The sequence below is a fragment of the Gopherus flavomarginatus genome, chromosome 7 (genome assembly GCF_025201925.1).
Source record: "Gopherus flavomarginatus isolate rGopFla2 chromosome 7, rGopFla2.mat.asm, whole genome shotgun sequence".
Classification (NCBI taxonomy): domain Eukaryota; kingdom Metazoa; phylum Chordata; order Testudines; family Testudinidae; genus Gopherus; species Gopherus flavomarginatus.
In genome coordinates, this window is record NC_066623.1 from 79654774 (window position 1) to 79680597 (window position 25824).

Sequence of the window (25824 nt, forward strand, 5' to 3'; positions counted from 1 at the left end):
GAATAATAGCACCTACCAGTGCTGGCTGTAGCTAAGGATCTGTCAGCATTTCCCTTTTTAGTCTAGTTACAGTCATTTTATTAGTTGGTCAAAAGACTGTCATTTGGAATGAAACTTGGCAAAGAAAATCTCAGAGTGAAAGTGATTTTTTTTAATATATGCAAAATAACTCAGCAGAGAAGCTGGCTTCAACCAACCAAATGCTGGAAAATCAGAGCTAAGACTGAAACTTTGTCTTTAAATATATTTGATTCTACCAATGACTGCAGAGATTATATTTTTCTATGCAAATGACCTCAGACCATTTTTTTTACATACTGCTTAAACCTCAAATCCTCAGCACACCAAGGTGAGTGAAGGGTGGAATTTCAGTTCCAACTGTGTTTGCTGATTAATGGTTTTTAGGACAGACATCACCTTAACAGAGTGATATGACTAGCTGTTATATCTTAACTGTAGTGCCTAAAAATCACAAATGAGTTTGGTGCTTCTTTCTTCTGGGTGCTATATCTATACTTAATAAGAGACACTCTTTAGCCTGAAAGCATATAATATGAACAAGCAAGGCAGAGAAAAGAGTATTATTATCCATATTTGGAATATGGGGAAAGGAGGAACAGAGAGAGTTTATGACTTGGCATAGGTGGGATTCAAACCTAGATTTCTTCTTGGACCAGTCCAGTGCCTTAAACACAAGATCCAACTGGATATTTTGCAAAGTTACAAACCACAAACATCACAGGCCCATGTGTCCAGCTGATTGCAAAGGACTCAAAGTTTGAAAAACCGTGGCCCATATGACCTTATGCCTCAATCATATGCCTGAAAAGGAAGCACAATTCATGATCTTTTTGGACATACTGTGAAGATCTGAACTGAGGTTTTATAAGTTACACACCGAACATGACCATGTTTAGACATCCCTGTGAATTCGGCAATATGGATAAAGATATTGGAAGGCTAATTAGACAGTCAAAACCTTTCATCAATTAATATATCATACATTTTTGCCATGCAAGGATCCCTGTTTTGACATTTTTTTTCAGGTTATCATTCACTGCAACCACATGGCAAGATATGAGTCAAGATTAAACTTGTCAAACTAGGCTTGATTCTGGAATCCTTTATGACCAAGACCCAGCAGAGAAGTGACTGCTGTTGATGGCAGGAGGCATCAGAGAGGTTCTGCTGAGGTAGTGTATTTTAGCCATCCCTGTACCTGCTTTCAGCTAAAACTACTGATATCATTTCAGTTTTTTGTCAGGGTTCGTATGTCTTTAATTCACCAAAGAGAAAAGGTACAGGGTAGAGCTTCCAGAAGCCAGCAGACAGGCCAGCCACTCCCACCACGGAAGATACTTGCTCCAATGACGTGTGTGACATATGTGGCTTACAGACATCACGTCCTTCAGCAAAGCTTTGTTTTCTGTGGATTTTTTTTGGCTGTTGCTGTTTTATAATAAAACTAGATTGTCTCTTTTTTCTGTCCCAAAAGGCAGTGAAATTTAGATGAAAACAGTGCACAGCCCAGTGGCAGGAGCCGTAATGTATAGGATCGATCTCATAGACCCCAGTCTTGGTACTCAACTACAACTGGTGACTGTTGTTTGGTCTGCGTCTTTCAACCTGGTGGGGCTGATCCGTGTTCTCTCTGCATTCTCGTTTCCCAGGTTCTGCATAAGAGAGCGTCTCTTTCAGTAAACAACTACGGGCAATAGACATAAATGCACATGAATGCATAAACACATGTCAAGGTTTGAGTGAAAAGTAAGGAACGGCGCTTCTAAGAACCTTTGCTGAACAGTGAATGCAACCTGCCATTCGAAGCAAGTCGCCTAGCTCGGGGTTACACCCGCTTTCAAATGCAATCCAGTTTGTAGCACTCTGCTTCCCAAGACACTGAACTGGTTTGCTGCGGTATAATAGCCCCTTTAGGCTTCTCCTGGAAACATAAGGGGCAGCAGGACAGCGGGAGGTCTGAGACCTTGGGCAGCTGCTGGACGACTGGATTAAACTCCAGTCCACTGATAGCTTGTATGCGGGGAGGTCTCGAAAATGGGGGGCGGTCTATTAGAGCCAAACAGTATCCGCAATCCAGCCTCCCTCCATGTAGGGCAGGGAGTATGAAATGTATCCCAGTCAGAGCGGTAAACTTTCCCCATTGCAATGATTAGTTATTCCAGAAACACGAGCATCATGCTGCGCACAAAGCGAAGGGGGGAGACTGTGTTCGAGTCCACACACACACACACACACACACACACATTCTCTCTCTCTCTCTCTCTCTCTCCAGTTCCGTGGGAGAGAGCGGGGAGCCCCGAGTCCCGCAACCTGCTGGGCACTGGAAGCGTCTCTGCACTTCCTCCCGTCCGGCCAGCAGGGGGCTCCTTCGCTCTGCCTAACGCACTCCGGCTTTGGCTGGGGGTGGGAGGAGGGGAAGGGAGGAAGGCCAAATGTAAGCGCTAACGATCGACAATGAGCAGGCGTCCTTGCCAGGCGTGATCCGAGCCTCGCTCGCAGGACTCGGCTTTGCAGGGCAAGCTGCCCCGCGCGTGCCTCTGCCACGGTCCCTCCCCCTCACCACAGCTTTGCTCTGGCGCTCTGCTAATAATCCCTGCTCGGCTCCCAGGCTGGCAGCCTGGTCGCGGCAGGTGCCGCTAAAGCAGAGTCCCCCGCATGGGAGGGCCCTTTACAAAGCGCGGCCCGCTGAGGTGTGTGTGCAAGGAACAGAAGGACGTGGGCGGGGGCGGGGGCTGCGCACAGGCGTAGGCGCCTCTCTGGAGCTGCAGTTGCAGCCACACAATGGTGAGGCACAGCTAGGCAGCGCTGATCCTCGACCTGCACTTTGCTGCTGCTGCCGCCAGCAGAACTCGATGTTACCCGCACAACGTTCCCGTTCCTGGCGTACATTTCCCCTCCACCGGGAGATGCAGGGCCCTGAGCGCCGCCCGGACGGCCTGTTCCAATGGAATATATGATCAGTCTTAAGCATTGCCCTTTATCTGCTCCGTGAGCTGCATCTCAATGAGCCAGTTCCTGCACCCTCCATCACTCTGATCTGTCGCTCAGTTCTGGAGCTAAAGGGTACTTGGAGAAGGGGGGGGTCAGAGACCTTGGTGGTGTTTCCCCCCTCTGGGGACGCGCTGGGCTAATGGGCCATGCGCAGTTTGCATCTCGGAACAAGTGGCCTCTCTAGGGAGATGCACTAGGGCGATAGCCCCTCTCAACACGCGCTCCCCGTTTTAAGATCATTAGCTAGTATTGTGCCACACAACTTCTCACAGCAGCACAAACGAAGGCATTTATAGCGCCTTAATGAGCGTCTCTCCGCCGGTTTGTCTGAAACATCTGTGGAGATGGGGCATTTTTATAAAGCAGCTTCTTTCCCTTGCGTTTGAAAATAGAACTCGGAGCTGAAAAGCTGGTGATTAAAGCGCACGCACACAGCAAAACACCCGTAAGGGCAGAAAGTTCATTAAACAAAATGATCGGTTTTGAATGTCAAACGTTACCAAATGGACATGGAGGCAAAACTGTAATGTACTTCTCAGCAGGCCAAAGGGCTGTTTAACTTGGTGACTATAGAAAGTTCCTAACAAGGCTGCATTTTATTCCCCTTACATATTCTGCTCTCCGTGTAAAAATACCAAATGAGAAGGAAGCGGAATGTGGGAACATTTTCTTGGAGTTCATTACAGTTAAATTGCTAGGAGGCCAGGGGAAGATTGCCTGTGCGAACATAGGAACAAACTTCACCAGATCTTTACATCATAGAGTGCGGATTGTATGGCTGGAAAGCCGGGAATAATATTTGCATTTAGTTAAAGTCAGAGGGAGAGCGGTCCGCCCACTAGCAATGCATCTTTCCAGTACTTAAGATAGAAAGCCATAGGAGACATCTTCCTTCCTGTGTAGGGTAAATAAAGATTTCTCCAAAACAAGAGGCAAGGTAACATTAAAAACTCCCTAACATGGAGGAATTCTTCCCCTGGACTGTCTGCGACTTGGCCACGATTATAATATTGTAGTCGTAGCATAATTTCCCAGCTCCTGCGTGACATATAAGTTGATGCTTCTGAAGAGATCGGAATATAAAAGATAATAAGATGCAATTTGTTTTTAGTGTTGAGGTGCACAGTTGGACTCTTTCCAGCAAGTGGCCTGCTGCGCTTTGGTGACATCACTATGCTCTGCTTCTCACTGAATGTTGTCACTCAGTTTGTGGGGCCAGAGGTACTTTCTTAAAGAAAAATCACACCGTCAATATTTTTATTTGTTATTTCAGAATTTTATTATAGCCATTTGTTCAAACGTGACAGCAAAGGGGGGAAAGGCTTGTTATCGTACCACTGATCTTTATAGAGGAGAGATGCTATTAAATTATCTTTAGCCTCGCAATTAATAATTAGACTGCTTTAGCATTTGCTATGACTCTAGCGAGGTATTTTGCATGCTATTGATTGAGTGCTCTGTTGTGATGGGGAATACAGGTCTGCAGGACAGCGAACTGTCTCTGAGGAAATCATACCTGACGGAGAATCAAAAATTACTGAAATTTCCCTACAGAAATATGACATGATCTCTTAACAAGAGGCAATGAACTTTCTCCTTTGAGTGGCTGGGAGACAAGCTCTGTTGTTTCTCTAGAGGCAGTTCTAAGTGGTCCAGTCTAAAGGCAGAATGGCTAACTTTGTGACTTGCCTGGTTTGCCAAGTGAATTCTTTGGGAGTGAGTCTGACAAACGTTAGTTTTAATAGGGAGAAAGTTCCCAGTGGCACTCGGAAAGTCGGAAGAGCTCCTTGGCGCCAGGAGGAATCTCACACTGTTTGTGTGTAATGTCCACCTTTTCCTGAGATACCCAGAGAAGAGATTCCTTTTCCTGAGATATCCAGTGGGAATTTGCCCAGAGAGCTTTCTTGTCCTGTACTAAGAAAACAACGTTCGAAACTAGCACCTCGGCTTTTTCTGGATCCCTGTCCAGAAATGAAAGGAGGGCATAAGATTGAAGGCCCACAGATGCTGAATAGTAACAAATCTCTCATCTATCGCAACCCACAAAGAGCACCTGCTTCTAAAACATGGGTTCCCTGATTTACAAGCTATAAAAGTCCAAATGGAAACAAATGTAATGCGAAAAAGTTGCCTCTTTAAATACGGGGACAAAGTCTAAAATAACGCGATTGCCATACGTGTCTTTCTGATGTGCCATAGCTTTGCCTAGGACTTGGAGCATGACCTGCAGAGGGCAATAGTTGGACGCAAATGATTATAAAGGCATTTTAGGCTCGGATCGGTGGCTCTGACCCAGGAATGCTGTGTAGTTAGGCAGTAGTGCTTAATTAACGGATACTGAAACAAAAGATCGGGTAAATTGTTTGATTTGTCTTTAGGCTACATTTTCAAGGCTAATCTAATTCATAACTGTTAGCTTTATTCTAAAGAGATTAACACAAACTTCCAGAAGACACATGCAGTTAACTCCAGAATTACCCTAAACGCAAATTGTTTACTGCTATATTTACATTCAGACATTCTGATGATTGTTTATTTACATTTTTATTTATTATCTGCTGGTTCTGTGGTAAAGGTGGAAATGAACAGGAGCTTCCTGATGATCCAGCGCTGACAGGAGAAACGTGTAGACTCTGTACAATGAGAATAAAATCACTAACTGCCGTATTCAGTGCTAATAAGTCTGGGCGCATGTGCCCATTGTCTAAGCTTTCCTTTCAGCACTACGCATGTGGACAGCAATTCTCTTATTTTCATTGTTTTTTATTTTCCCCCTCTAAATTCTTCCTCAGATAAATGCATCCCAGACTGTATTTGATTTATGTTTAAAATAATTAAAAAATCAGTTTTTTTTCTGGTCAGTGGGAACATTTTTTTATTGTTAGCGATGAATTTATTAGAGATAAGAAAAGAAAATAACTGTGGGGTGTATATTCTCTTCAGCTCGCTCTATCTATATATTTAAAAATAGTCGGAAAAGACGAGAAACTGCGAGCAAATCGGAGTTGTGGCAGCCAGAGTGTCTGCAGACTGAACACATTCACACATACCATCTCTCCGCCCTCCCTCAGAAATCATATTTAACTAAGATTATGTCAAATTTCAAAGATCGGAAATGTCTTGCCCAAAAGCCTTTCCCGTAGGAAAAAGTCAAAAGGGTTCCTGGCATTAAAACGACTTTGCGTCAATCCTGATGAAATTAGCATCTCTGCGTTTGTAGATACTTGTTATGGCTGTACTTTGATCACAGTAAGAAGAAGTAAGAGATTTTTTTTTATCCCCCAGTTGAAGAGGAGTGTTCTGTTTTTCTAGATGGGAATCCAGAGACAAACATGTTAAAGCCTGTTAGACTTAGAGGCTGTATTTTACTTTTCTTTAAGTGCAAGTGATGGGAATTGCTAACCCTGGTCAAGAAAATTTCATTTCCCCCATCCTGCTAAACGGCTCTGGTAGACATATGTTTGTTATCAGAGAGAGGTGCTATGAACACAGAGCCATTTTCTTAGCAGCTTTTTGACTGTATATTACCATAGTCCCACACGGCATTGGTCCTTTCCCATTGGGAAGTCATGAATAAGAGACTATGAAGCTTGCACGTCAGGTCTTCCTCAATTAATCCACCGTTAGCATGTTTGGGATCCACTACTGGATGGTTAACAGCAGCTTGGGTAACTGTATGCTGTCCATACCCAGTTATGCTCTGCTAAAAATGAACTCTGCAGACCAACCTTCTTGAGCTGTCAGTGTCTCCCGTTTTCCCATTTTAACGTTTGCATGTAGTGGCAGGCGACAGATGGTGTAGATCAGATCGATTTGATTGCATTAGGCCATTTTTTCCCCTCCTCTCCGTCCGACTCCTTTTCTGGAAGCCCACATCATCTGAAAGGCGATCGCCGGGGACTCGGAAAGCACCAGCAGCCGCCGATGTGTGAAGGCAACTGGGCACGGCCAGCCAGAGGCGCCGGGCTTCTTTCCCAGGGCGCAGTAATCCGGCACCAGGAGAGAAAGCCACGTTCTGCTGCCCAGAGCCTATTCCCCGACACATATCAGATGACTCCCTGGTTTTACACACAGTTGGAGTTCTGCTTGAAACCTGGATTTAAAGGGTAAGCGCGTCTCAATAGAGGTGGATTTGTGGCAGTTACTTGGGTATGTGGCGAGGAGCGAAATCTCAGAGATTTTTAACGGAGGCAGCATTTTAACCAGGAGAAACCTTCTCTTTCTCCCCCTCCCCGCTGCCTGCGGACCCCCTAATTCACAATAATTTTCGCACAGAGAGACATCTCGTCTCCCTATTGATTGATATGCCCCCTCTCCTGAATTTCGCTGTGTTTGGCAAAACGGGGCAGCTCTCTAGCTCGGATTAAAGCTCTCTTCCGGATTGCCTAATTGTTAAATCCCCCATTCCCCCCACCCCCAATCATTGCAACGATATTTGAAGAGGTGCCTTCCAGGTATATTTCAAGGGGCATTGGCTGGAGGACTCCGACACCTCCCGTTATTACTGTGGGGAAGCGGGGAGGGAGGTTCGAATAAACATGGCTTTCAAGAATCCAGGAACAAAGGTACTTAATAGCGGCGCGAGCTTCGCTAGGGCATCCACAATCTGCAGAGGCAAAGGTGTGAGTTGATCAGCAAAACGCCAGCGATGGCAGGGGATTTTTATTTCTGGTGTGTTGAGTGGGTATTTGTGTACTGGCTTGCGGGGGGGGTACAGGTGGGGTGGGGTGAGATCCGACAGTTTAAGGAGGTTTGAATTGAATATGCACCCAGAGGCAGTGGTCTCGTAGGAAATGGTGTTCTCGTAAGTCAGGCTGCCCCAGTGAAGCTGCCGCAAGCTTTGCTTAGTGCTCAGAGCTTTCACTTGCATTGCTGGCGCTGCCGGGAGCCTCCAAGGACTGAACTGTCCACTAGCTCCGGGTGCTGAATGCGTTCAACCATTTTGGTAGGTGCTGTATAGCGGGGGGCGGAGGGGGGGGGGCTCAGAGCAAGAAAATCACTGCTCTGGAGTGTTAAACCGGGGAGGCTGCATGATCAAGTTTAGGAAAGATCTTTATTCGTGGAAAGGGGTGCTAAAGCGTCGGAAAAAGAGGGGGGCAATCTCCTAACGGAACCTATAACGTTATTCGCATTGTCCAGGTCTTCTCTTGTGCAAGAATTGTATTCGAAAAAAGTTTGGACGTCTGTCTATTTATTGATGCATTCGTGGAGGCGAGGGTCTTTATTCGAGGGTCTTAACTGTGGAGTTGTGTCTTTATTCGAATTTCAAAGAGTATTGGTCCAGCTTTAACTCTATGAAATGTTTTCTTCATGAACCGCTGCATTTGACTTTCTCAAACGGCTTTTGTTCAAGTTGAAGGAAACCCGCTGCATCAGTTATTTTAGCTCGAATGCCAGAACAATCTGTCAGGTAGCCTTAAATGTTACAGTAGGGGAAATGATCATTTGTTTATTATTTATTTTCTATCTGCCATTTAAAATGCAACCTCAGAGCCTCTTCTGTTCAAGGTGTATTAGAAAGTCCGCCGAAATTAGATTACAATGTAGACGAGTGAATGGAAATCGTGTTTTCATGTAGCTACCAAAGTCGTGTTCATTTTTATTATTTATTTATTTATTTTTTCATTCATTCATTCAGGAAACGGTCTGTGTAACAATACACAAAAAATGCTAGCCTCTTGCATGTGTTTGTAGGAAGCATATGTCAGGAAAGCCAAGAAGTAATGTTAAAGAAGGAATCTGGAATAATTGGAAACATTTTATATTAATTTCATTTGCAATCGGATCAACAAGCTGGGCAGTGACAGAACACACTGGATAGTAAGAGCCATGCATGCTGCATAATTACTCATGACTGAAAAAGTGTATAGTACCCACACAATTTGCAGAATTTAACTGTATTGCCATGTTTCAGAGCCCCCTCCTTTTCTAGAAGGACGCTGTTCTTAATATTAACAGCTTGGGTGAAACAAAATCGGGAACTTCGTCATTGAAATGCAAAGTATATTGTGCAATGACGTTTCAGATATCCTTTCTATTTGGTAGGTGAACAATAAACCTTTATTATCACAGTATCCGCAGCAGGATCATGAAACAAAGCCCCCACCCCCACCCCCGGAAAGAGTCATGTTGATAAGAGAAAATTAACAGAACTACTGTATCTGACCGTCAGAATCTCAGGCACAATTTGGGAATAACTTTTTTTACAATGTTTGCAGGACTATAGAGGTGATAAGGTGTTACTATGGAGGTGTTCTCGTCAGTTGCACAGTAATACATGGAAAGTGTATATTAGAACGCCGACAGTGTTATCACACATTAGGATACTACAAAATGATGCCTAACCCATTCAAACGGAACCAGCTTGTCAATTCAATAGTGCCGGATCTTCTCCTCTTTCCAGGCACATGGGTGAAAGGAAGTATTTTTCGCCTTAGATGTTAGCTCATCAGACAGGCCTGAAAGGAAGTGCCTAATCGTAGCGAGCTCTAATGCTTTTATTTAGTTAGCTAGTTTGTTTGTTTGTTTATTTATTTATTTATTTATTTAATGGATGATGCAGTGGGAGAGTGTAAGTCAGGAATTGTAAGATGAATTTCCAAATGCACAGATGAAATTCTCTCAGGCAGCTGCTTCTTTATCTGAGTTCCCCCCAAAGCCACCTAAGCAAACAGATTTGTAATATTTGTTTGCTTAACTGTGCATCTCCTTCACAGGGATCTGTTGCTGTGAGTGACATCTATTCCAAGCACCCAGAGAGAACTAATGGAGGACACAGATGGGAATAGGATGCCAGGCAAGCACAGAGGAAGAAATCAGGGAATCACCAGGTAAATTCAACCTTACCTTTATTTATTTAATTCCTTCTCACCTTGTCTACCAGAGCCTGCCTGCCCCAATAAGGCGGCAGTACCGCAGAGGGGATGCAGGCGTGTGTATTAAATGCTCGCTTCTCCCTTCTGCCTTTACAGGACTGGAAGTACAGCAGCCATTGGATAATGGGACGGGATCAGTCGGCAACTCTGTGGATTCTCCTTCTCCTTCCTCTGTAGGGGAAATATAGTTATGGATTTATTGCCCCGGTGCAGCAGTTCCAGCAGCAGCCGCAGCAGCAACAGCCTCAGCAGATTTCTGACTCTCTTCGGTGACGGGTATTCTTGGGTGGATAATACGGATTACGTTGTTATTGCTTAAGAATACGCGTAGTCGAGGAGAGTACCCGCGGCAGGCAGGCAGGCAGCGGCCGCCCCCAGCCCAGCAGCTGGCTCCTAATCTACTATAGTTGCCAAGGTAGCCCCTTTTAAATCTTTTCCTGCACTTTGCTATGTCTCTATGTCTGTGATTAGGTGATCCCAGGGGTTGCTATGTACACGGCAGGGGTAGGAGACTCTGGTGATGAGTCTAGTCTTGTGCATCCTAGGGGAGTACCCCACGGCTTCTCTTTCCCCAAAGCTTGTGAGCGTGAGAGGCTGCAGCGCCAAGCCTGTGTGTGGCTGGGACAGTGCCGAGTCGAGGGGGAGGGGGATGTGTCTATGACCTTTGTCCTCATGTGTCCGCGACCCCCTCCCCATCAATGCTGTGAAATACTGAGCTGCCTTTCTGGTTTGGGCACTTAGTAGAGCGCCAGGCCATGGCCCTGGGTAGGCAGGGAGGAGAGAAAACCTCCCGCGACCGAAACCCGGGGGAGAAAAGGGGACTTGCCAGAGATCGGCTTTGTAATCTGTTGCTGGAGCTGCATGGTTGCCAGGGGGTCTGTAGGAAGCTGCCTGGCTGGTCTCCCGATGGTGGCGGGTAGGTGTCGAGGGCTGGGAACGGGGCTGAAAGACGATTAGACTAGTTCAGAGGGGGGCCCAATCCTGCGACTCTTGCGCAGGCATCCTGCCCATTGGCTTCCACTGGAGATTACATCGGTTTCCGTGGGAGGTTTGGGTGCGCAGGGGACCCAGACTGGAGACTCACTGGATAGTACTCGAACTACCCCTGGAACCCTCTTGCGCCGATTCCCTTAGAGAAGGCGAGCAGGGAAACACGATCCCTGGTGCAGTGCAGAACCCAGCATAGAGAGAGCGTGACAAAGCTGCGCCAGGACGGGCACAAGCAGTTTGCTGATGATCGGGTTACACGTAGGTTCCTTTATTCCCTGTGTGGGTCTCGCTAGCCACGGGCTAAGCAAGCAGCCTAGGCACTATGTGGCCTGTGCAAATTCACTTCGCAGGGCATCAGTACCCAGAACACCCAGTCCTCCCGCCCACTCTGCCAGTGCATTGTAACGTTTCAAACATGGGTCCGAAGCAGGTTTTTTATTCTCCTTCATAAGGTCTGATCCTGGCAGCCGAGGGGGCTCGCTCCTCATTGAGGTTGGCCCCTGGTGTCAGAGACCCCACAGTAGAGCTCACCCCGCTTCCCCCCGTGCTGCACTCTCCTGGGAGTGGTGCTCCCGGGGTCCCGAACCGCACAGCGCACCCATCGCCTGAATTCCGCCGGGGACGTTTCTCGCCCTAATCCTCCTCTACGGGTTCAGTGAAGCTCAGCTCAGTAGCTGGGCAAAAAGAAGACAAACCCCGACCTTTCCGGCTAATGACAGAGACATGGGAAACGCTGTCAAGCCCTGGTCTTGGCAAGAAGCAACATGGGGCCAGAGCTAGCACCCCAGCTAGTGCCCTAGAGCCCCCGGTTTCTAATGCAAGGAGCGCAGAGGAGCAAATAAACACTCCAAAGAGATCTCCTGGCCTCCAGTAGAAGGCTACAGGTCTCATGAATTCCTGGGGAACTCAAGTGACAAGAGCTAATCTAAAGAGCAGCTACCCAAAGACGTTGCACCTGCTGGAGCATTCATATAGGTACAGCCAGACAGCGATGGACGGGGAATTTGCTGTTGAGTTAAAACTTCCCCATGGCAGAGTATTTTCTGATTTCTGCTCATCCTCTCGCTTCATCTTTTCCCTTAATTAAGCAAATGAACCTCCAGCCTAAATTGCCAACTTTCGCTTAGAACCCTTTCCTGACAAGAACAACGCAAACTTCTTTTTTTAGCAAATCCGCCTCCAAGTCAAAGTATATCCCCATGGTCCCCTTTTTAACATTGCAAACTGCTGGTGTAGTCTGTGGCCTTCTGCAACCACCACCCACAGCCAGAATGAGAGCCCTTTGGAGCAATGTCATATTAAGAAATAATAGGCAGACGCAAGAAGGCAAAACAATTTTTCCCTTCCGGGGTCTTTTTTTTCCGGGGAGTGGGGGGAGGTTGCTACACAGTTTGAATTTTGTTGAGCTCAAAAGGCGATAGCGGATTTTGTCCCGCTCACACGCTTCAGGGATCCCAACTTTCTTGCTAGCCTGTCACGGTTCTTGCCATGGTGCCTGTAGCCCAGTCGGCCGCGGTCGAGCTGTTCACAGCACCTTCTGTGGACTAAAACGAGAGTTTGATGCATGTCGCCCAGTGTAGGGAAACGGAGGCAGGGTCCTTTTGGAAGGAGCCTTTTATGGCGACAGCACAATAGGCACTGCCTAGCTTTGCTTTGCTTTGCTTTGTTTTGTTTTGTTTTTTAAATAGAAAGCCTCCTCCCCTTTTCAGAGAGAACACACGAGAGGAGAGAAAGGTGTTCTGTCCAGCTTGATACTTCTGCGATCGGTGCTGAGGGAAGGCCATTGTCCATCGCACCCGGGGCACTCTGTCCAGGTTAAAACCTGCAGCAAGGGCTCATTAGAAGGGATTCTTGGGGAATGTCAGAAAATTCCTGGGCGGGAGACCTAAATCTAAAAGAAATCACAGCAAACCCTATTTAACTGAACCACACGATATGCTGGACCTTGTAGTAGTGATTGATCTAGAATGCTTAATCAACATCAATAGCCTTTCTCCATAAGTTCCCAACAGGATGCAGCACTAGAACTGTGCAAATGTATTTGCCAGTTTAAGAGCTTTTCTTTTTTTAACAATAATATGTAACAGCAAAAAGCGAACAGCTTTAGAAAGAGAGGGAGGAAATTAAAATTTTAAATCACAATTGAGTGATTTATCTTGGGGATCAACTATTTTGCTTCAGGAGATAACCTCTTTGCAGAGGCTGCCTTTCCCCACTGATCAGTCCTGCACAAGATTTGAATCTGTAGAATAACTGCATTGTATGTGCTATTCAGCTGGATACAGGTGCTGACACTTGCTGAGCCTGAATGTCTTGTCGTGTGTTACCGTGTTACAATAAGCAGTCTTTACTCAGCTGCAGCTGGGTGTGCAAAGGGTGAATAGTGCTAAAATGCGCTTTCTTTACTACTAGCGCTGAACTAAATCCTGAAGTCCTCATCTCCCAATACCATTTATGCTTTAGGTGACAGTAAAACAAATAGCCTGGCTGCATAAGCTCACGTTTTCCTTCTTTTGTCAGTCAAGAAATCCCAGCCCCTAAGTTTGTGGTTTATAGTTTGTGGCCCTGACGTTCTCTGGAGTGTATCACAGCCACAAAGCTGGGGTTGCCAGTTTGATCTCTTCATGTAAAATCAAATGTAGGCAAAGAGATCCCTGTTGGCTACACAGAAGGGGAAAGTTCATGTAGGGGCCTTATCCCAGGAAGTGTATGGAATAGAATAGCCTGAAATGCGAGAGGTGGGCAGGCTGATGTGAAAAAAATAGGCTGCAGGGCTAAACTTCCCAGTTTTATAAGGTAACAAAGGTGGGGCATAGTTTGGACAAAACAGGTACACTCAGCCCACTTATTCCAGCCAACATAGCTTAGCAGCACAGCTACAGTTCTGGCTGAAGTTGGGTTAACCTTTAAACTGCAGAGCTCAGATTGGAAATCGAAGCCATGGCATTCATTCCCTCAACTTCCAGCTCATTCTCTCTCCGCCCCGCTCCACATACAGTAGACACAGAGACTTAGATAGGCACGCAGGCGCACTCATCCACGGGCTTTTTCCTCCTTTTTTCTTTTTAAACTGGTAATAGCGGGGAACCTGGCATAATCCACCCAGTCTTTTCTCCTTCCCTCTTCAAATGCATAGATAATGCCACTTCTTTTGATGCTACCCATGTATAAATGTGAGCACAGTGAATTAGATTAGAAGCCATTTTAGGCAAACACAGAAGTGTGGTGATGAAGTAGGATATTTTAGGATGGAGCCTTCCATATACTCAGTTATGATGATGATTATTTTTAACAATGATAGTCAAGATTTTAGTGGTGATGAATTTGCGCATATAAGGTGGGGCTTGTCGAGAATTTCTCTCTTGCATAGCAGTTGAAAGACCATCTATGTTCTGCTTAATTATTTCAATGTGCTAAAGGACTCTTACCCTTCAACAGAGAGTGGAGCTCTCATTGTGACACAGACATATGCAGATCTGTTATTCTTTAGACATTTCTTTTGATAACAGCACTTTGATCATCTTGGTTCTCTAATATCACTTTAAAGCAGAGTTTTTATTTGTAGTTTCCTATGTTCAGCGGCTGCAGAAATAATGTGAAATTGCACTTTAAAAAGTCATGCAGAAAGCTAAGATCAGTTGCTAAATGATAGTCAGTTTTAGCACCGTTACACACCTATGTTCATAACTGCTGCAAGAACAGCAATTGAAATGCCAGGTTTGTATTATAAACCTTCCTCTGATCTAAGCTTTTAGTTGACATTTTCCCTTGAGTCATGACTTAGAGTATTATCATGAGTTCCCCTTTCATCACACAAAGGATGTGGTTTTGTTTGCTTTTTTTGTTTTGGTTGAGTATCTTGTGCAGTAAAGATTGGACTTAGTTTTATCCCTATATATAAGCTTAGCAAAACATCTCGTTGTACTTTGTTTCTTATAGCTACTTTCTCTTTAATATGATTAGCTGTTTCTGCTGAATAATACCTTAATGATAGGGCTGATGCATTTTTAATGCATGTACTCTTTGTCATTGTCTAAATTAACATTTTGATGATTGTAGATTTTTTCCCTCTAAAATCTTTAGTGGATTGCTATGTTATGTGCTTACTAACAGCTGAAATATAAAGTCTGATCAGAGAAATATTAGGTGTGGTCATCAAAATTAGTCGGAAAATGTTGTTTAAATGCTCAATTGCATAAAGGCTGCTAGAATTACATTTCCCAACAGCCTCCTTAAAGAAACAACCTTTGAGTTTCAGTAGTAACTCTTGGGATCTAACACACACACATTTACATCCAAACTCATAAAAATCAGCTAGGCTTGACTTCCAAGCAACACATCAATAAGAATAAGCTGTGCATACAAAGGGCCTGTTTCTGTGAACCTTTGGCTTCAGTGGGACTTTTAGTGGGAACACAGTTACTCATGTACACAGCTAAAGCATTCAGAGCCCAATTCTCCCATTCAAGTCAATGGCATAACTCCAATTGACTTCATTGTGGACAGGAGAGGGTCCTAGTTCCAAAGGTTTTTAACAAGATTTATAGCATTTATTTCACTAGTTTTACATGTGAACCGTGACCACCGAAAGTTTAATCTGTTATGTAAATGTCTTAATTCTGTAAAGACTTGCATCTATGAGTAACTTTACACATATGAGTAGTCAATAGGACTACTGTGTGACTAAAGTTACTAGTGTGTAATTCTTTGAAGGATCAGGGCCTTCTTTTGTAAATGTAACTGGCTTTAGGAGTAAATCCATAAAAACAATCAAATGCTACCCTGACTTAGAAGGCTGATCCTACAAATTGCTGAGCCGTTCTTGAGAGATGCTGAATGCTTTCAGCTCCCACTGATTTCAACAGGAAGTGAGACGGCTCAACCCTTTGCAGGAATGGGCCATTAAGCCTGTGTAACCCCATAGGAATTGCATGGGTGCAAATGAAAGCAGAATATGTCCCAAGAAAAGATTTGCTTTATTAAAGATAGGAGAATTCATTTCTATTTTCCATTGCAGTCAAAGAAACACCCTGCATTGGTCTACTCACAGTAGCTAGCACTGCCCTTGGTAGTAAGTGTTTGCAAACTCAGGTCTTAAATTAATTGATGTGCACTTCAATCTGATTTCATGTACCCTTTCCCATAACAAACACCTCTCTGATACAGGTAAATACACTTTACAGAAGGGCAAATACATGAAAAATGGATCTTGCTGCTATAAGGCTGATACAAACAAAAAAATCTAACTCTTGCAGTCCGGACATAGGCTAAAGTCCCACTGACCTCCGCAAGGACTGCAGGATTAGACTGTTATCTATGTTCCATAGCCTCCTCCCACATGCAAATTTGTCAAAAGCAAGGGTCATACCACAAGGTACAGCACAATAGCTGGATTGCATCAGGTTAGGTAGGTTTTATTCCTTTCTGACCAATCCTGCTTTCTGATGCATCCACGAGCCTCACTGATTTCAAAGGACATTTAGGATTCACATAAAATGTAGGAACAGACACTAGCCATTCAGATTTTATGCTCAAGTTATTTCTATAATATTTAATTGCACTTCACCAGCCTAGGGGACTGCCAAGATTCAGAGAATTTTCTTCACGAAACACATAATCTGTCATCTATCCCTCTGCACCTTTAATTGTGCTTCATGAGGACTAAACAAACTGGCCTTTTCCTTTAGATTTAAATCTCCCATTATTGTATAGCTATACAGTTGGAATTTTATGTTTTGTAAGCATTGTATACAATTATACAGTGGGCTTCTGTATCACTTTTTTAAAATGTAACATTTTATTATAAAGCAACAAGAAGAGACTTATTACATTTAGCTATTATATTATCTGCTAACATTTTTTTGAAACCATAACACCAATTACAGATCATCACAAAATGTTACAGGCTTCAACCTTTACCCCCTCAAATATTTAAATATGGAAACATTTATTAGAGAATCTCCCCTGAACCTTACATTCCTTTATATTTATGATTTAGAAACCAAAGTTATTCAAAACTCAAATGTTTCATTGGTCTAGTGTGCATTTTATCATATAACTAACATCCATAGATATGAAATGAAACAATATGAAACAGTGGGCCCTAGAGAAATTAGGGTAATAGGTGGAAGATAGCAAAAGGACTCAGACTGGAAAAGAATCAGAGTTCACACCAACTCTGGAGAAATAGCCTGAAACACACATATTCAAAGGGAGCAAGAATCCTGGAGAAGTGTAAAGCTGTAAGAGGCCTAGAGGTGAAAGTGGAGAGTAAATTAGACATTACTTTGCAAAATGATATGGCAGGAAAAACCACTAATGACATTTGGAGCTGAATGTGCAGATATATTGTATCAGAAAACAGAGAGGAAAAATCATGCAACAGCTGTGTGTGTGATCTCACTTGGATTATTACATTCAGTCTGGGGATGATATTTCCAAAATTATAGTGACCAGTTGGAGGCAGATGAGAGAAGAACAGAAAAAAATAATCCAAGGGGTGGACGGACTGATTTATTAGTAAAAAGTAAGAGAACCAATGGTATAAATGAAAGCAATAAATAATCAAGATTTCCATTCTAGAAGGGAGAGAGCCTTTGCAGGGTGATGCATAAGGGCATGTCTGGGACACATGGGATGAAATTAAGAAAGGTAAAATTCCAGCTGGATTTCAAGAAAAACTTCCTTTAAGTGGGCCCAATACTGCTCCCATTTTAGCCAATTGGAGACTATAGAAAGCAGTGAAATAGCCTCCAAGGGGAAACCTCTTGACTTGGGAAATTTAAAACTAGATTGGCCAAGCTGCTAGAAAAGGTACTACAGGGAACAATCATCCTGCATTGTCAGGGAGATTGAATTTTAGAGGTCTTTCTCATCTCTAAATTCTGTGATATGATTCTATGAAATTGAAATGACTCCGGTATTTCTCTGATATTTTGTGCCATTAGAAAGAAGTAGGGCCATTACTGTCTTTTAAAGTTTCCAAGTAACTCTGTCCAAGTGAATATATTTCTGATGCACTGTAGAAACTCATATCCATCTTAATCTCTTATCTGTTTCAATGTCAGTTGTCACCATAAATTGTTCTGTATTAGTTTATTTGAATTTTTATGTAATGTATACCCCTTTCAAACTATTAAACATTAGGTATGAAATCAATGTTGAAATACTCTAGCTGACTTTCCTTTAATATTAAAAATGCTGATTCATAACCTTTGTTTGTAATATTAACAGTTCTCTTGATAAGATAGGAAAATACCAAAAAATTCATTAATATCTGGAGTTCAAACCAGTCTTTTAAATAACTGAAAATCAATGGCAAAATGATCATGTGGGATTGGTCTTCTTTAATGGGAGATCCAGTAATATTCTGAACTAGAACTGAAGATTATTTAATCGTATAGTCAGTAACCAAAAAGAAGCATCTCGTTGCATCTTGCATGAATGTTTACATAGCAAATGTAGATCTGATATGACTCATATCACATTATCAAATGGCAATGTCTTTATAAGGATTCACATTATCTTACCAAGAAGTTACTGGTTGATGAAAAATTCGTATTTTAAAAGTGCATCACTGTCATTATTCATTATAGATTTTTTTGAAAAGACAAATGGCAACAGATACGAGCCATGAGACTTGATTCATTAACACATTAGACCCTTTGGAAACAAAAATTTTAATAATTATACTTTAAAAGGTAATTCATATGGTTGTTCTAAGCACATGACCTCTTCAGCCATGATGTAGAACAACCTTTCCTTAAAATCTATAATTATACAGTTCTGCAGCTGCCATTTTATTGAGATAACTGTTTTGTCTTCCTGCTATAGTAGTTAAAGGTGACCTGCAAAGGAAAAAATGTGCATGTGCCTTTTCTCCCCTCTTTTGTGATATATACAAAAGGCCTATTATCAATTCGTATTTTGCTTTAGAAATGTCAGGAGCATTAAATTCCCTGTTTTTCCTAGAGGACTTGGGGAAATACTAAAGAAATGTAGTGGGAGTTTTGTCAGACATCAATTGAAGAAGCAGAGATTTTGTTAATCATTAAGAACAAGAGCTTTTCTCCCACGTTTGTCAAAATCTGAGTTAAATAAAAAAACAAAAGTTTTTTACATAGACTGACTAAAAAGCATTTCCCCTTTCAACTGCTCATGTTTCAATTTCTTGTCTCTCATGATGTCATAATCCCATTATGTCTCTTGTGATGTCATGACACACTAGGTCTTCAGTCATTCATACAGTTCCTCTGTATGGATATACAAACCCTGGTATTTCTAAGGTTGACACAAGAGAAAAACAATATTTAGGTCTCCTTTGTGCATCACAAAGAGTATGGGCAAAAAGCCACAAACAAAACTTTATTTTTTTACAGGTCTTCTTGAAAGTAGGAATTTAATCTTCATGTCCATCTGAATATTTAGCCACTCATGCTGCTACTTTACTCATGCTTATAGTCTTCTTGATTCAATGTGTGTTTAACAGAAATATAAAGGAAGCAGGATTGAATTTGATCTGGAATAGGCCGGGAGGCAAAAAAACAAACAAACAAAAAATTTGCTTGAGCTTTTGGACTTTAACTATTACCACATTTAATTATATTTAGAATATTTCACATATTTATTTATTGCAAAAGATAAATATTGGCACAGCATAATAGCTCTGCTCTTTTCCTATTAAAACCTCTCTTCTGAGATTAATTCCAGAGCTAGTGATTAGGTGAGAATTTTCTTTCCTAGAAGTCGGCAGCTCATGCTGACAAGGCTTGGCCTTCTTAGTGATGGGCCCTTTGCTGCTCAGAAGTGTGAGAAATGGCTTTCTAAAATATTGACGGCGGGCTTTGTATTACACAATTAAGAATCAAACTTGTAGCTGACCAAACAGAACTTAACTTGCAAGTATCAATGTACCACAGCAACGACAGTGAGGGGCCAAGAGGTTAGAACCATATTCCATCCTCTAGGAATTTTTATTTTTAAATAAGTGGCCAGTATCCATTAGTGTAAATCCGTGCAGTTCTCCTGAAGTCAAAGGAGCTATGCCATTTATACCAAGCTAGGATCTGGCCTAGAGACTTTAAAAGGCATTGCAAAATTAGAGCAAAAGGATTTCTATTATAATTTATTTTAAAAAATTATATGTGCTTTTTACTCCCATAGATCCTTGACATGTCAATGTAGCTGCAGTGGCTGCATACTACTTAACAAGAAACTAGAGTGCAAACCATTCATTCCCCATGTGGTTTGATAGAAATGTGCACAGATTTCAAATACAGGCCTGGATGCCTCCTTTCAACCATAAAAGGAAAGCAGGCAAGCCTCCCATCCAACACAATGCATTATGCATCAATAATGTGAGACAACATCTATCTACATACTGAACACTGGAAATGATTGAGTTCCTACACAGCTATGTTAGTGAACCCTATCTGTACCTGTATCCATATCTTCTATTCTTAGAACCATGGGAAATACTCAGGCAATGGGGAAAAGAGACACACTATAAAGCTTAACATGCCAAGGAGAATCAGCTACAGTGCTCAAAAGATGGATCTATGGTGACAACGTCAATACATGCTACCTATTAGGACACTGCTATTCTAAAGGGGAAATTCAACCAAATAAATATGTGTTTGCAGGAAAAAATGCTAATACTCAGTAAGTGACCTGCTGAACCTAAAAAGATGGTGAAATTTTCATTGCGTTTGCCAAAAGAAAAATACGTTCTAGAAGGACCATGGAATAAGAGGACATAACCAGTCTGATGTTCACCAAAATCTATTGTCTAATACACTGGAGACTTTGATCAGTAACATTTCATTTTTACCTACGATAAGGATGCTGATGTAATAAAGACAAGTCCAGCATTTTATTGGCTGCATAAGTTTCCAACATGGACGCTGAAATTATTGCAATCAGCTGCAGCTTTAACATGCACGCTGGTGTGGCAATGAATAGTCACTCACCTATGAGAAGTTTGTCATAAATTTGGCATTCAAAAATAATCCTAAAAACCAGTTCAATCTAAAAGGCACTTTTGTGCTATTTTCTTTTTCTTTTTCCTTCAGTGGAACTTACCCATATGCTCTAAAGTTTTTTTCTTCCCCAATCCAGTATGGATAATATAAATCTTATGTAAATAAGAAGAATCAGGATCCTCCATGTGTTATATTATAGATTGCGTGAAAATTGGCCAAATTTATTTAGAATATAACCATATATAATACAAAAAGTGAGAAATCAAACCTAATATGCTTCGATAAAGGCATGGGGGCAGGAGAGAGCATTATAGCAGTAATTTAGGATATATGACCTGTATGAATCCATCCTTCCTTCTACCTATTTACTTTAGCTAGGGTTTGTATCCTTTAGTATTCCTTTCCTCTAAAGTGTCGGTCCAATTCCTGGAATATGTTCAGTCTTTATTGGCTTTGGTAGTTAGTTCCACACATTTGTTACCCTTTGTGTAAAGGAACTGCTTTTAATGCTTTTTTGTGTTTTCTTATTTTAGGGACAAAATCTGCTCTCACATCAGAGTAAATCCAAACTAGCTCCCTTGGTGAAAATGGATTAATTCTGGATTTTTTCTCCACTGTACTGTGATGTGAGAGAATAATTTGGCTTAACCATCAGTTTGTGTTTTGCTGTTTTCAGTCCATTACCTTCTTGAAGTTTCTTTGCATCCACCTTTCCTGTACCCTTCAAATTTTCATACATTTAAATTTCTTCCCATAATATTTTCTTCTGAACAGCACACTTTGCTTCACAGTAACCTATAGAGCCAGTTAAGAATGTGCTCCAAAAGTGCAGACCTCCTGAGTTGCAGGTTCATGGTCATGCTTAGGAAATGTTGAAGGGCAAGTAAATTGGTAGGTATCTTTAGGACTCCATGAGTAGAGGGAAGAGTCTCTACATGACAGAAAAGAAGGTGTCAGATTTGATCTGCTATTAGTCATTTATGTCAAGATTTTAACAAACTGGGGCCTGAAGTTCAACTCCTAAATTCATATTTAGGCATCTAAAAGTAGCCTGACTTTTGAGAGCTGCAGGGTGCTTGGGTGTTTATAAAACATACCAAATAGCACATTTAGGCACCTTAAAGATTATCTGAATTATGATCCTGACTTTATGACCCCATTTTTAAAAATTGGATTTTAATCTCAGACATAGAGATGTGCATCAAGGTGTACCTTGGAAAAGTCATTATAGATTTTATGGAAATAGACTCACCAGTGGGTATTTAAGAAACGGTGTTATGTGCTGATGCATATCTGAGTTTAGAATCAAGCCCAGTATAATATGTCATATGCAAACAAAATTGTCACATGAAGATAAAGGAAATGTTTGCAGATGAAGGGACACAATGCCAGTATTGTTCGTGATTCATCTTGGATACTTCCCACTGCTTTAGTTGCATATCACCTGAAGCTACAGGTCAGTGACTCAGAGACTATAGTTGTATTCCTGCAATCCTGCTGCAAGTGTCTGTGCGGAAGTTTTGGGTCCTACAAAGAAAACAACATAGCTTATTTTTTCCAATATGATTGTTGCTAAATGAAGAGTAAAAAGGGGTTAAGAGAAAAGCAAAACAGATTCCTGTGATTTCCCTCCCCTTATTTTAAAATGAATATGATTAATTGACTTTCTCATGAGCATAGGAGACCGACAATGAACTCTGGGGGAACAAGGCATAGTATGGGTATGCACCATGCCAGCTTCTCACTCAGTTCTGCCAAACAACCTGAAATCTTGATTTAAAGAAACTCTGCTGTGTCAGTTCTGGCAATTTCACATAAACAGAGTCTGCCATTTATAGCATATAGAGCCAAATTGTATGGTAGTGTTGTAAAGTGAACAAACATCCATTGGGAATTAGCGTAACCTACAACATGCATTTTCCTTATTTTAAATCAAATTTGAATACAGCTTGAGCAATCTCTATGACATTTTTTCCTTTTTTATTTTAAGGTAATTTATTTCTTATGAAAGGGAACACTAACATATCTGGAATTTGGTAGCCTCTGTTTATACACAGAATAGGTCAAGAACAAGAAACTTCTCCACACTACCCCATGAATGCACTTCCGCTCTGGCTGAAAAGAACAAGCTTAGGATGCCAGGGTATTTCAGATTCCACATCCATGCAAATCCTAATCCTACGCATCTTTTTAAGATTGTCAATGAAGATGCCAATGCTGTGATTTCAGAGAAGAATTCTGCTTTAAAACTGTCAGTCTATGGCTCAATTTTGGTGTCATGGTGCCAGCTCTGCAGAAATAGAAAAAGCAGAAAACACCCAAAATGTGACATTATAAATTGTGACAGTGTAATACAATATACAAATATGATGGGTTTTGGGGCCCTGAATCAGTAATTCATCCCTACTCAGCAAAGCACTTAAACACATGCTTAACTTAGGCAAGTGCTTAAGTCCAATTGACTTCAATGAGACTTAAGTGCATGCTTAAAGTTAAGAGCATGTTAAAACATTCTGATGAAGTGGGGCCTAAAGTGGTGTCCTGAAGTCCATTCACTTAAGCAGGTTGACGCATAGCCATTAGAAATATAGGACCAAATCCCTCACTGATGTTAACTGGGGCATCTCCACTGAAGGTCTGGAGCATAGTTGTTTGATGTCATACAATCTTTTATGTATTTTCTGAATAAATGCCATTTTTTCAAAGCCGTATTGTAAAACAAAGATATATTCTATAAAGCCTGAACAGGTTGATATAATGATACATTGCAAGAAGTTTTGTTTATTCTGTTTAATCAAGTGTTCAGTGAAAAGTGCTAAAAATGAGCATTGCCACCTTGTTAGGTGGTTTATTTTATTTCAATGGCAAGACATAGCCCTTCATTTTCTGGTGTGAATATTTTGAAATCTAGCCTTATTATATTTGGCAGCTCACAAATAAACGTCCTACAGTTTGTGTTTCCAAACAAAGTATATTATAGAGATTTGTGACAGCATATAACTAAGGGTGCTATGTCTTTACTGTCATAGAAAGATTGTTTAAATCCTTAAAATAGTTAACTAAAGCTTCTACCCAATACATAAAATTTAAGTTAACAGTAATTAATGTAGCCAGACTGGAACCTTGGCAAACTACTGCCAGTAAGTATCTCTTGGTGCACTCAAGAGGATGCGGTTAGACTGTTGGTGCTTACAAAGAGGTTGGGAATTGTAAACACCGCAATTAGCAGTAAGTTTCTGTATCTTAACTTGCCAGACTAGTGGTCTGATTCTTGGTGCAGTTGCCCCAAAGGAGAAGTGAATTAATGCAACCTTGCATTGCTCCACCAATGTATGCCATGGACCAATGTTTTTCTTGGCAAAGCTCTCTGATAAGGAATCTGAAAGCAAAATTGCAGCCTCAATACAAACTGTGAAACTCACTGCAGACACCAACCAAGCAACTGTCTAGCTCTTCCTTCGTCAAACATAACTGAACTGTACAATTCTAGGGTGTCTCTACATACTCTGTTGTGGAGTCCTGTGTTGATAAGGTTATCAACAATAATGGGATTAAAAGAGTTAAAATCCAGCTTTGCAGTAATCCTGAAATACAGTGTTGTTGAGCTACCAAAGATTAAGTTTATGGTAACCTTATTAACCTTTGGTGTTGTGTAAATAAAAAGGAAATGTCAACCTTAATTCCACCATGAAATTAAATCTTCACATCACAAAATGATAATTTAAACACAGCTTACTCCATCCAAATACATTTTATGAAAATACTGAACCTTTTGATCTTGGGAAATTCCACTTGGAGAGAGAAAGAGCTTATTTTTTTTGTTTAAAATTAAAACAATGCTTACCAGGCTTGTATGTCCATGGAAAGTTTAATCATAGACAATGGAGAATTCAAAAAAAATAACAACGAGGGAGAAAGTGGATAGGAGACATTTTAAGAGTACTTTACTTAGGGCCAGTTCTTCAGTTGGGGTAAACCAGTGTCCTGAAATCAATGCAGCTATGCCAATTGACACCAGCTGATGATCTGGCCCTAAATATTGAAAGCAAGCCCAAGGAAGCCAGAGGAATCAGCTTCTGATCAGCCATAAACTAAAGGGTTGAATAAGTCAAGGACATGCACAACAGTGTGCCCACATGAAATGAGTGGAGATTCTGCTGGCCACTGGCTAATAGCGCAACAACACAACCGGGTAGGGACGGGGAATAGATTACAGTGAGCAATTTTATTGTATCTACATGGAAGAAAGTTAGTTGTCATCTTCCAGTGGGAATCAGACCTGTTAAGTGTTGTTAAAGAGCAAAGTATAATTAATTTCCCCTAAATGAGTGCTTGAGTTTAGATCAAAGTATTGCCCCAGAAGCATTCTCAGTGCCAAACAGCAAAAGAGATAACAAAGCGATAAAAAGAGAGCAGTGGAAAGAAAAAAATATGTGGTTATTAATCATTCAGAAAACTTTGAGGCAAATCCTGAGCTGCCGTAAATTGGCATAGTTCTACTGGCTCCAATGGTGCTATGCCAATTTACATCAGGTGAGGATCTGTCCCTTTTTTATTAATGGACTCCTTTGCACACCCCTCACCATTTGCGTTAAGTGAAGCAAACACCTCGTGGTATGTTCAGCAGCTGACTTAGCAGAGGCATAAAAACTGTGTGCTGTTTAAGGTATTTGTTATTATATCTGTTGGATTTTGGGGGCAAGAACAACTCACATTCCTTGTGGAGACAGAGTAGTAATCTTGCACTGATATGCCTTCTTCACAACGGGCTCAGTGCTTGAAGGAGCCAGAACCATTCTCATATAGCATGTTCCACCCGTCTTGGCACTCTTTATGCACTGGTACTATGGGCAGTGCAGCCACTGGATTACACTCTTTTTGCTAGTCGGGGGACACAGATAATATTGAGCATCAAAGGGCTACCTTCCCTTCTTCCCTCTCCATTCTTCTCTCCATTGTCCAACCAT

At 41.8% G+C, this 25824-nt stretch overlaps 1 long non-coding RNA gene across 2 annotated transcripts; it reads left to right on the forward strand.

Moving 5' to 3' along the window:
- The first annotated feature begins 5460 nt into the window (after nucleotides 1-5460).
- LOC127054793 (uncharacterized) lies at nucleotides 5461-23620 on the forward strand. 2 transcript variants are annotated; one of them, XR_007775332.1, is made up of 3 exons: nucleotides 5461-7118; nucleotides 9729-9842; nucleotides 9984-23620. It is a non-coding gene; the product is annotated as an uncharacterized LOC127054793 (long non-coding RNA). The 2 variants fall into 2 exon arrangements; XR_007775333.1 differs by lacking the exon at nucleotides 5461-7118 and adding an exon at nucleotides 7857-7957.
- Nucleotides 23621-25824: the final 2204 nt, after the last annotated feature.